Source organism: Schistocerca piceifrons, chromosome X (genome assembly GCF_021461385.2).
Source record: "Schistocerca piceifrons isolate TAMUIC-IGC-003096 chromosome X, iqSchPice1.1, whole genome shotgun sequence".
Taxonomy (NCBI): Eukaryota; Metazoa; Arthropoda; class Insecta; order Orthoptera; family Acrididae; genus Schistocerca; species Schistocerca piceifrons.
Window position 1 is genome coordinate 428,627,680 of NC_060149.1, and position 12,712 is coordinate 428,640,391.

At 46.2% G+C, this 12,712-nt stretch overlaps 1 protein-coding gene and 1 pseudogene across 1 annotated transcript in view; both read left to right on the forward strand.

The window, feature by feature from the left end:
• The window catches only part of LOC124722397 (inactive hydroxysteroid dehydrogenase-like protein 1), a 143,545-nt gene that overhangs the window by 19,792 nt on the left and 111,041 nt on the right, over positions 1 to 12,712 (forward strand). The gene's annotated exons all lie outside the window — the stretch shown is intronic.
• Positions 11,130 to 11,246, forward strand: LOC124723775 (annotated as a pseudogene).

Below are 12,712 nucleotides of genomic sequence, written 5' to 3' on the forward strand. Positions count from 1 at the left end.
AAATATCGATATATCGACAGCACTGTCGGCTTTAGCCAAGCACTATCTACTTTAGCCAAAATTAACTACTGTATATTGTTCGCCTTACTTGAGCTCAGTTGCTGTTTTGTTGATCAAAAAAATATTCAAATGTGTGTGAAATCTTATGGGACTTAATTGCTAAGGTCATCAGTCCCTAAGTTTACACACTACTTAACCTAAATTATCCGAAGGACACACACACACACCCATGCCCGGGGGAGGACTCGAACCTCCTCCGGGACCAGCCGCACAGTCCAAGACTGCAGCGCCTGAGACCGCTCGGCTAATCCCGCGCGGCTTTTGTTGATCGGTTCTTACTTGGAGCTGAATTTAATGTAAGTACTGCCGTTTATTGTTTTTATGCTATGTGCTGTAAGAGGAAAACCGATTTTGATGCGCCCACTAGCTTTACGGTAAGTTGAAAATATACACGCACTACAATAATAGCCTAATTACTTACATATGGCGGTTTAATGTTTTCACTGGAGTCATTATACGGAGGCGGGCAAAACTTTGAGGTTGCAATATTTCGGTATTTCACAAGGCAGCGGAACGGTAAAGAACATTAAATTAAAATCAGTGTATAAAAATACTCTGTGTGGCCCAAAACTCGCATTTGTCGACCAAAAATCACCAAGAAGGCGATGGTTGCATTTGTTTAAGAAATTTACTAAAATTCTATCACTGGTAGCCAAAATGGCAAAGTATCGCCTAATGTGGTCACCCGTACGGTACTCAGTTATGGAAACCAGTTCCGATACGGGACGATGAGGAGGAGTTTGTGGAGAGAGGAAGGGGGATGTGATGATGGCACATTCTCTAGTTCGTTCGCTTCTAAAAGATTTTTTCAGCGGGCTGCTTTAATTCGTCCGAGACGCCTGCACCTGTCCCCCCCCCCCCCCACCCCCCCGCCCTCGGCATCAACCTTTCGTCCAAAATCTCGAGCTCTTGTAATACTATAATAACTGAAACCAAGAATTCCGTACAAAATTAAATCTTAAATATGAATAAAATCACGCGCTACCAAATGACCAATCATGCACATGTAGAGGAAAAACAAGAAAATTATGTGTATAAAATTAAAGTAAATAAAATTGTTTTCAGAATAAATGAAAAATATGACGTCCCTTTGTTTATGGAACCAGTGTACATGTACACTCACGAGCAACTGATTTAGAGACAGCTGCTACATTGGAGAGAAAACACTATTGTCACCACGATGAATTGAATAGTTCGATGTGCCTAGTGGATGGGATGTCAGGTCTTGTAAGTGCTGTCGGCGTGATAGTCGAGCCCTAGATGGGCACGTAGTGCAGTATCATCGCATTTGACTGCGGCCAGATCGTAGTTTTTCGAGGCATGGGACTTTCCATCACCATGATCCGTGCAGCTACTGGGCTTTCGACATGCCACTATGACAAGGGTGTACCGTGAATACCTCGATGCGGGGCAAATCACCACCTCCAGAGTCAACTGCTGTGAGCAGCAACGTGTTGATAACAGACATAGTCGTCGGCTATAACGGAATGTAACAGCTGATAGATGGGCTACAGTGTAGCAGGTACTTGCCAACTGGTGAACAATCATATTCTCCCCAAGCATCTCCTCGATACATGGTGTGGTACCTACGCTCTATTCATGCGCGTCTGCTCAGCGCACGTCACGGGTTACAAAGATCACTTTGCATCGAGGAACTCCGCTACGGTCGCAGGTTCGAATCCTGCCTCGGGCATGGATGTGTGTGATGTCCTTAGGTTAGTTAGGTTTAAGTAGTTCTAAGGTCTAGGGGACTGATGACCTCAGCAGTTAAGTCCCATAGTGCTCAGAGCCCAACTCCGCTACTGGACACTCGACACGTAGGTAAAGGTCACCTTCACTGGTCAGTTGTGGCAGACGTTGGCTTACGCCGATGGCTGGGTTCATACTGTCGAAAACCACATGAGACGATGCATCCCCTTTATCAATAGGGCACCGTTCGAGCCAGTCGTGAGAATACCAATTCTCGTGATTCTCGTGTGGAAGGTGTTCACCAAGGATATACTGGACCCCTTGACACACCTACGATCGTCTCTCACCGGCAAACGATACAGGAACCTAATGTCGGATCATATGCATCTGTTTGCTCGTCTCCAGGACCCTGCAAGTAACCTAATATTTCAACAAGACAATGCACTACTCCATCCCTCTCGGGCTGTGTCACGGTGGTTGAGGAGCACTTCATGGACATGGGATGCTTGTGTGAACCCTTAGGTACCTTGACCTCAACTTACTGAGAATACTGGCACACCACAGATCTAGAATGACACCGATGGGCGGAGGTTGCCCAGGAGCAAGAGGCTCATTGCCTTTCTGAGGCGCTCCCTCCTGGACAGTATTGATGGTGGTGTTCTATAAATCTGAACTTGTTCATTTTAAGTTTCTCCATATCCTTATTAATTTTAAGCTTACAATTTTTTAAAGCTGCGAGATTGCTATACTTCGTTAAAAATGAAGAAATCATATACTGAATATGTACAATTTAATATTTTGAAAACATGACCTGTCTTAGTACCTAGGTGACAGATCATTTTTGTAAATGACAGCAACCAAAATAAAACAAAATAAACACCGCTGAACGATATGTTTACTGTTGGGATTCAACACCAACCAATCTTCCTGAGTATGTACGTCAGCTGAGCGGTTCTGGATCAGGTGACTCAAAAACTCTCTCGGCTTCTCCTAGAATCCACATCGCGACGTCTTGCTGCTCTTGTCAGTATGAAGCGGATGACAATCTTTAGTGTCTCTAATTCAATTGCTCATGAGTGTTCTTCAAGTTATAAGATCCACCATAAGAGTCGACTGATTGCTAGTCACAGTAAGTTACGCTCATGTGATTCATTTCTTGAGGAGATGCGACCTTAATCTGAAAAGGTTCGCCGGCCGGAGTGGCCGAGCGGTTCTAGGCGCTACAGTCTGGAACCGCGCGACCACTACGGTCGCAGGTTCGATTCCTGCCTCGGGCATGGGTGTGTGATGTCCTTAGGTTAGTTAGGTTTAAGTAGTTCTAAGTTCTAGGGGACTGATGACCTCAGCAGTTAAGTCCCATGGTGCTCAGAGCCATTTGAACCATTTGAAAAGGCTCAAAATTTCGTTAAAGTTCATTTTGTAATTTTCTGATATGATTTACAGGGGATAGGCAAAATAATGTGAACAGTAGTAATGAGATGGTTGTGTTTGGCGGTCAACAGCGCAGGTAAGGCACGTGTCGCGCTGGTCTGTGCGTATTCAGTAAGGTCTAGACACCAGTGTAGGTTGTTTACGAGTAGTGCACACTTCGCATTAGCAGTCAGACGACGAGGTCGAAGTGCAATGTAAGACTTAACAGAGTTCCATAAATGGCAGATTGTGGAGGCCCGATTGGCTAGAGCATCAGTAACCAAGACAGCCAACTTATCGAATGTTTCAAGAGCAACTGTTTCAACAGTCGAGACAGCCTGCACAAAACAAGGAAAGACATCATCTAGTAAACGTGGCGCAAATCAAAACTAAATGACAGAGATCGTCGTATGCTAACACGAATTGTGTCAAAACAACACGAAACTACTGAGACCAAAGTGACTGCAGAGCTCAATAGCCATGTTCGAGACCCCATATCTATCGAAACTGTCCGCCGAGAACTCCATAAAGCGAATATTCATGGACGAGCTGCTATACCGAAACCATTAGTGACGACAGTCAACGCAAAGAAGGGTAAAACATGGTGTCAGGAGCATATATCCTGGACGGCTGATCAGTGGAAACACGTCCTTTGGTCCGACGAGTCAACGTTTTTGTTATTCCAAACATCGGCTCGGTTAACGTCTGGAGAACGCCACAAGAAGCCTGCAATCCTGATTGCGGTGGAAATGTGATGGTGTGGGCAGTCATATCATGGTATTCTTTCGGTCCCATCATTACTCTCAAAGGCCGTGTTACAGCCAACGACTATGTGAACATTTTAGGTGATCAGGTGTACCCCATGATTCAAATGTTGTTCCTCAACAAAGTCGCCATTTTTCAGGACCATAATACAGCCATTCACACAGCCAGGACAGTAAAATCGTGGCATGAGCAGCATACAACTCGCCAGCACAGTCCCCAGACTTGAACGTTATCGAACCCTTCTGGGTGGTATTGGAGCGCAGACTCCGTAGCAGATTTCCGCCTGCCCCATCACTACAGGAGTTAGAAGAGATTCTGATCGAAGAGTGGCATAACATTCCACTGGAGACTATACAATCATTACATGCCAGTATTCCAAGAAGAATCGCAGCTGTATTACGGTAAAATTGGGGTCCAACCCCTTATTAATAAATCATTCCCTAGTAATTACAGATGTTCATATTATTTTGCCTGTCGCCTGTAACAGGTTAAAATACATAAAATACTCTAAATATGCTGCAGAATGGTATTAACATGTATATTACAGTCCGTAAAATCGCACCTCTGGAGAACTTTGAATTGCCTTCCACAGTAAAATACACTCCTGGAAATGGAAAAAAGAACACATTGACACCGGTGTGTCACACCCACCATACTTGCTCCGGACACTGCGAGAGGGTTGTACAAGCAATGATCACACGCACGGCACAGCGGACACACCAGGAACCGCGGTGTTGGCCGTCGAATGGCGCTAGCTGCGCAGCATTTGTGCACCGCCGCCGTCAGTGTCAGCCAGTTTGCCGTGGCATACGGAGCTCCATCGCAGTCTTTAACACTGGTAGCATGCCGCGACAGCGTGGACGTGAACCGTATGTGCAGTTGACGGACTTTGAGCGAGGGCGTATAGTGGGCATGCGGGAGGCCGGGTGGACGTACCGCCGAATTGCTCAACAAGTGGGGCGTGAGGTCTCCACAGTACATCGATGTTGTCGCCAGTGGTCGGCGGAAGGTGCACGTGCCCGTCGACCTGGGACCGGACCGCAGCGACGCACGGATGCACGCCAAGACCGTAGGATCCTACGCAGTGCCGTAGGGGACCGCACCGCCACTTCCCAGCAAATTAGGGACACTGTTGCTCCTGGGGTATCGGCGAGGACCATTCACAACCGTCTCCATGAAGCTGGGCTACGGTCCCGCACACCGTTAGGCCGTCTTCCGCTCACGCCCCAACATCGTGCAGCCCGCCTCCAGTGGTGTCGCGACAGGCGTGAATGGAGGGACGAATGGAGACGTGTCGTCTTCAGCGATGAGAGTCGCTTCTGCCTTGGTGCCAATGATGGTCGTATGCGTGTTTGGCGCCGTGCAGGTGAGCGCCACAATCAGGACTGCATACGACCGAGGCACACAGGGCCAACACCCGGCATCATGGTGTGGGGAGCGATCTCCTACACTGGCCGTACACCACTGGTGATCGTCGAGGGGACACTGAATAGTGCACGGTACATCCAAACCGTCATCGAACCCATCGTTCTACCATTCCTAGACCGGCAAGGGAACTTGCTGTTCCAACAGGACAATGCACGTCCGCATGTATCCCGTGCCACCCAACGTGCTCTAGAAGGTGTAAGTCAACTACCCTGGCCAGCAAGATCTCCGGATCTGTCCCCCATTGAGCATGTTTGGGACTGGATGAAGCGTCGTCTCACGCGGTCTGCACGTCCAGCACGAACGCTGGTCCAACTGAGGCGCCAGGTGGAAATGGCATGGCAAGCCGTTCCACAGGACTACATCCAGCATCTCTACGATCGTCTCCATGAGAGAATAGCAGCCTGCATTGCTGCGAAAGGTGGATATACACTGTACTAGTGCCGACATTGTGCATGCTCTGTTGCCTGTGTCTATGTGCCTGTGGTTCTGTCAGTGTGATCATGTGATGTATCTGACCCCAGGAATGTGTCAATAAAGTTTCCCCTTCCTGAGACAATGAATTCACGGTGTTCTTATTTCAATTTCCAGGAGTGTATATTCAGCTCATCAGGTGCTTCAGCGGATTATAAATGGTGGATCATCCACCCCTTCCAATATCTATCTAGTCAACACAAAGCTCGTGGTACCGTTTTGACAGATATCGGTACATCGAACAAATAGAGAACAACTTAATGATTTGGATGATTTTTTGGTCTAGGTAAGAGCAGGGATCACTAGCGTCCCTATATTGCTAACTGTATGAATCCATTAAATGACCACAGGTATGAATAACATGTACGTTACTACCGATGATGCCTACGCAGACCAAGAACAAGTACAGTATACTCTGGAAATACCCCGTTCAAAAACCATATTTTCTGGCCTTGCCGTTAGTGAAACTGGGTACAATTGGCGTTGAGAAGTGGACATGAGATCTTTAGACAAATTGAGTTCCTGAATCTGTTTTCATTGTCAAATTTAACGTATTCCTGCGTTGACCATCTATAGTGAGCTTAGACAAAACGCATCTGGAGTTGGAGAGGTTAACGGCTGAATCGTGAACGTTATCCGGATAGACCAGAAACATTTGGTGTATGTAGTGTGTGGAATGATGTCTGCATCAAACTGTGGCACTGGCAGACACGGCTTGGTAGTTATCATACAGAGAAATAAGGTCACAACCAGGAGGCTGTATTGGCCTCTGCATGGCGTAATCCTCTCACCAACATATAAGAAAGACAAACAGGAGACTGTTATGCAGATACTGCACGCTTTTACGTTTTCCCTTTATCTCCTGCAATGACACATGGAGGTGTAATTTCATGATTTTGAAGTACGAACACAAATTTGTGGACGTATCTTACACGAAATGAATAATAACATTACCTTTATAACACATATCCCGTTTTCGCATGAATCGCGGTTTCATGACAATCGAATCATTAATCGCCGCCCCAAGCACTGTTCAAATGGTTCAAATGGCTCTGAGCACTATGGGACTCAACATCTTAGGTCATAAGTCCCCTAGAACTTAGAACTACTTAAACCTAACTAACCTAAGGACATCACACACACCCATGCCCGAGGCAGGATTCGACCTGCGACCGTAGCAGTCCCGCGGTTCCGGACTGCAGCGCCAGAACCGCACGGCCACCGCGGCCAGCAAGCACTGTTGGAGTGCAAATAATCACCACCAGCAGTGGAGAGTGTATGTTCGACAATGCGAGCCATTCATACTTGCGAAACGCCAGAAAAATGAATAAAAGTCGGCCGAAGATCGCGAGACGAAACCGACAGGCAATACATCAGTCCCCACTGGTTTATCGAACACCTTTTCGGGGATAATAGGGTGTGAAATTATCGTGTCTAACCGAAGATTGTTTGTTTGTTCCTCATCTCTTTGACGTCATCTGCATGCAGAACACAATCTGCGTTTTCCATAAGGAATCATAAACTTTGCAGGTGAATGTATCGCTGATGTACAGGGGTTGGACAAAAATATGGAAACTAAACGAAGTACCAGCGCCCCGTGGAATGTGTACCATTTTATACACCGAATTTTCGGCTGAGTTAGCCCCACTTGTAACCATATTCTGCCGCATTTCCCTCGAACAAAAGAATAATAAAGAAGCCTAATAGATGGAAGAAAGCACAGGTCACACTCGTATACAAGAAGGATAGCAGAAATGATCCACAAAACTATCGCCCAAAATCTATGACATCCATTTGTTGTAGAATCTTAGAAGATCCTGAGCTCATACATAATGAGGTACCTCTAACAGAATAGGCTCCTACCTTCCCATCAGCATGCTTTCCAAAAACATTGATCATGTGAAACCCAACTCTCACTTTTCTGACTTGAAATACTGGAAGCCACGGATCCAGATAATCAGATAAATGCACTGTTTATCGATTGCCGAAAAGCATGTGACTCACTACCGCACCTACACTTATTATTGAAGGTGTGATCGTATGGAGTACCAAGCGAAATGTGGGACTGGAGTAAGAATTTCTTGGTAGGGAGAAAGCAGGATGTTGTCTTTGAAGATGAGTCAGTAACAACCGTAGAAGTAGGGAAGCTTGTTGGGAATTTGCTGTTAACGTTGCATATTAACGACCTTGCAGACAATATTGGTAATAACTGAAGACTTTTCGCAGATGATGCAGTTATCTATAGTGAAGTGCTGTTCTGTCTGAAAAAATCTGCACAAATATTCAGTCAGACCTTGATAACACTTGAAAGTGGTGCAAAAATTAGCAACTTGCTTTAAATGATGAGGAAACGTAGTATCCTGTGATTACAGTCTCAACGAGTCACAACTTTAATCAGCCAACTCGTACAAATACCTGGGTGTGACGCTTTGAAGGAATATGAAACAGAACGATGATATTAGCTCAGTCATAGGTAAAGCAGGTGGCTGACATCGGTTCATTGGTAGAATACTAAGTAAATCTGTCTCCAAAGGAGATTGCTTAGAAATCACTCGTACGACCCGTCCTTGAATATTGCTCGAGTTTGTGAGATCCGTACCAAATTGGACTATAGGAGGATATTGAACGAATGCGGAGAAGGGCAGCACGAATGGTCACAGGTTGGTCTGTCTCAGAGGGGGAGGGGGGGGGGGGGAGGCATCTCATAGAGATGCTGAAGTGGCGGACTCTTGAAGATAGACGCAAATTATCCCGATGTAGCCTAATTACAAAGTTACAAGAACCAGCATTAAATGATGAGTCTAAGAATATACTAAAACCCACTACGATATTTCCTGTAGTGATCACGAGGACAAGATTAGATTGATTACTGCGTGCACAGAGGCATTTAAACAGCCATCCTTCCCACGCTCCTTACGTGAATGGGTCGGGAAGCAGCTACAGTAACAGATACAATGTGAGGTATCCACTGCCACGCACTTAAACAGTGGTTTGCAGAATATGGATGCAGATGTCATCATCAGTCTTCCACAGCCTCAATTACATTATACGATATTGGAGTGCCTGCGTTTTTAAGAAGAACGATACAATGTTTCTTAGGACATACACGCATTTCCGAAGGAACAGACACTGCGGCAGCTACAGCTGTAATGAAATGAAACTTATTCGCAGTTGCGAATACGAACAACCATCAGATAATAAGGAAATGAAAATTTGTGCCGGACTGGGACTCGAACCCGGATTTCCCGTATTATGCGAGCGGTCGTCTTAACCGCTTTGGCTATCCGCGCACGACTCACTGCCAGGCCCATACTTCCATATGATCTCATTATTGTGTCAAAACCTGTACTTGCACACACATTAGGTGGTTACCGTAGAGGGGAGGACATTTTAATTGAAGTCGCCGCCTGGTATCGGCGGATAAGTACGATACTGCGGTGCTTGTGTCCTTCGGACATGCATGCTGTAGTCGCTGCAGTGCCTGTTCCTTCGAACATGCATGAATGTCGGAAGGAACATTGCAGATTCTTCTTAACAACACAGGCACCGCAATATCGTACTTATCCGCCGATACCGGGCAGGCAGTACAATTAAAATTTGCTCCCCTGTACGGGAATTACATTATGTGTGATTAAGAACAGATTGTGACGCAGGAATGACGACATATGGAAGTTTGGGTCCGTGAGCTGTGCACGGATAGCCGATGCGTCGAAGGCGGCCGCTCGCCTAAAGCGGGAATTCCGGTTTGAGTCCCGATCCGGCACAAATTTTCAGTGTCGTCATTCCCTTATACAGCTGATGGTGGCTCGCATTCGCAATTGATAATTAATTTGATGTATATCAATTTCGTCACGTTCTTTCCTACTTACAGCATGTGCCAGGTTGCTGCTCAAGTTTCCGGACAAACAAGCACAACAACGGAGGGTGACAAACCAATGAACAGAGTGACAGATCATGTGAAAATATTTAAACAAAAGCGCTGGAGCCAACTGTTTGCCGTCGCCCGTGATTCTGTGCTTTAGACGTAGATATTGAACTATATGGTTATCCTATAAGTGAATATAAATTGGACGATGTAAATAGAGAAAACTATCCTGGCAGCACGGTATGTTCTATATATACGGGAACTCACCATTTGTAGTTGCAAATAATAATTAGTCCACATTAATTTCTAACCATAACAGGATTAATCTTTCCTAGTAGTGTATACACAGCAAGGAAACTTCTCGAACAGCACTGAAGAAAAATCCTTTAACATTTTGACCGAAAAAAACGATTTTTTAATATCGTTATTTCTAGCCTGGTGGAATGTCGCCTCCCTGCATTTACTTAAGAATGGAGGGAAACTCAGAAACAGTAGCTAACTCCGTAAACGAAGTAAAATAATATTCAAATTCTCTTCTAAGGCTGGCCGTTGTGGCCGAGCGGTTGTAGGCGCTTCAGTCTGAAACCGCAGCGAGCGCTACGGTCGCAGGTTCGAATCCTACCTCGGGCATGAATGTGAGTGATGTCCTTAGGTTAGTTAGGTTTAAGTAGTTCTAAGTTCTAGGGAACTGGTGACCTCAGCTGTTAAGTCCCATAGTGTTCAGAGCCATTTGAACCATTTTTCTCTTCTAAATTATACTTTCGTTTCCTCAAATCCAGTGCTACTCAGTGCGGTCCATAGAAACCTCAACTACTTTAATGAGTCATAGGACACATCTGCAATTTTCGGAGGTGATAATACACAATAGGGAGATTACATACACATATACAAAGTACTCCCAGCAAATGCTGGAAGTTTACTCCACCAGCATCGATGCACAGCTGTACTCGTTACACCATATTCCGCGACGTTTTGTGAAGTGTATGCTCGCCAATGTTTCTTATTTCGTGTATAATGGCCTCATGGAGTTCTGCAGTTGTTCGTGGTCCATTCTTGTACGCTCGGCTTTTAATATACCTCACAAGAAAAAAATCCGGGTTTGGGAGGGGGGCGGGGGGTGACGGGGGTGGGGGTGGGGGTGAGGGGGGGGGGGGGAGAGGCACAAATTGTGTGAGATTATTCGGTCATCATAGAAACTGGTTACAAGTTGTATGGAAGCGTTAGACGTGTCAGCGTTGCTCCATCTTGTTGGAAATAACTTCCGTAAACGCAACACCATCCAGCTGCTCCACAAATGTATCGAAGATGCTCGCATAAACTGTAGCGCCTAAGATCATACCAAAGAAAATGAGGCCAACAATACCGGATGCTGACTCTGCACACCAAACCTTTTCATCATGCAGTGGTGCTTCAATAATATGGTAGTTTATACCCACCGACCGGCAACGGCCTTGCCGCCGTGGATACACCGGTTCCCGTGAGATCACCGAAGTTAAGCGCTGTCGGGCATGGGTGGCACTTGGATGGGTGACCATCCAGCCGCCATGCGCTGTTGCCATTTTTCGGGGTGCACTCAGCCTCGTGATGCCAAATGAGGAGCTATTAGTCCGAATAGTAGTGGTTCCGGTCAAAGAAAACCATCATAACGAGCGGGAGAGCGGTGTGCTGACCACGTGCCCCTCCTATCCGCATCCTCAACTGAGGATGACACGACGGTCGGATGGTCCCGATGGGCCACTAGTGGCCTGAAGACAGAGTGCTATACATACCTGTTGCTATACGTACCTGTTGTTTTGTGTGTTGATGTAACCTGAAAGATGGAATCATGTCTCAGCTGTAAACCAAGTTATGGAGAGAATGACTGGACTTTGAATCAGGAGCCCCTGAAACCGTCGACACTAACTCATTCTTTCCTCATGATATGTTTCCTGCAATGTTTGCGTAATGTGCACTCTGTATGGTCGTAATGTCGATTTTTTCGAAACCCTCTGACATGTGCCATATGAAATGCCTGTCTCCTGGCTCAATCTATGCAACGAATTCCTTGGAGTGTTCTCCAAGCATCATCGAACATTATCAATGACGTCTGTAATCAGTGATGGTCTGTGTTTACGATTGTCACTGTTTAGTACACCAGTTGTATCCAACTTTCTTACAATCGGTAGAATTGTTGCTTTTGTTGGAACATAGTGCACATTGAAGTCTATCCGGAATGTCCGTTGTGTTGTAACCATTGAGTCTGTCTTCCAATATATTTTCACTATAAAAACCCGCTCTCGAAGTGTGTACAGCATGTATATGCCTGCGAAAGACTGCTAAGGTTGGTTGGTTGGTTTGGGGGAAGAGACCAAACAGCGAGGTCATCGGTCTCATCGGATTAGGGAAGGACGGAGAAGAAAGTCGGCCGTGCCCTTTCAAAGGAACCATCCCGGCATTTGCCTGGAGTGATTTAGTGAAATCACGGAAAACCTAAATCAGGATGGCCGGACGCGGGATTGAACCGTCGTCCTCCCGAATGCGAGTCCAGTGTGCTAGCCACTGCGCCACCGCGCTCGCTGAAAAGACTGCTAACGAATCACTAATTTGCTCGTTATTGTCACGTGGCCAGAACTGCTCACTCACAGACTTCAGAAACCGCAACCGTGGAGGCTACGAACGAACTAATACGAGCCGAGCAAGCTCGACATTATACCGGACAAAGAACCTCATGCGCAGAAACAACGATCGACTTACTAATAACTGGCGGTTCCTCTGATTCTCCCAGAGGTACTGAGATAATGAAAACAGCCACCCCTTTCTGTGAGCTTTCAGAGGGAAATTATGACCCACTGAAGTAGTTCGGGTCTATATGGATAGCCCTGTATTTTAAACGCCATAGTATGTGTCTTTGTCAAGTAACAGGGGAATGAAACTGGCAGTCAGATCTGACGTGTGGACCCCAATGCGCCACACGCACTGCAGTGCTACCAGCTACGGCAAAGGAATCCGTTATCACAGAAGCCGGCACTGCGTGAGACACCGCAG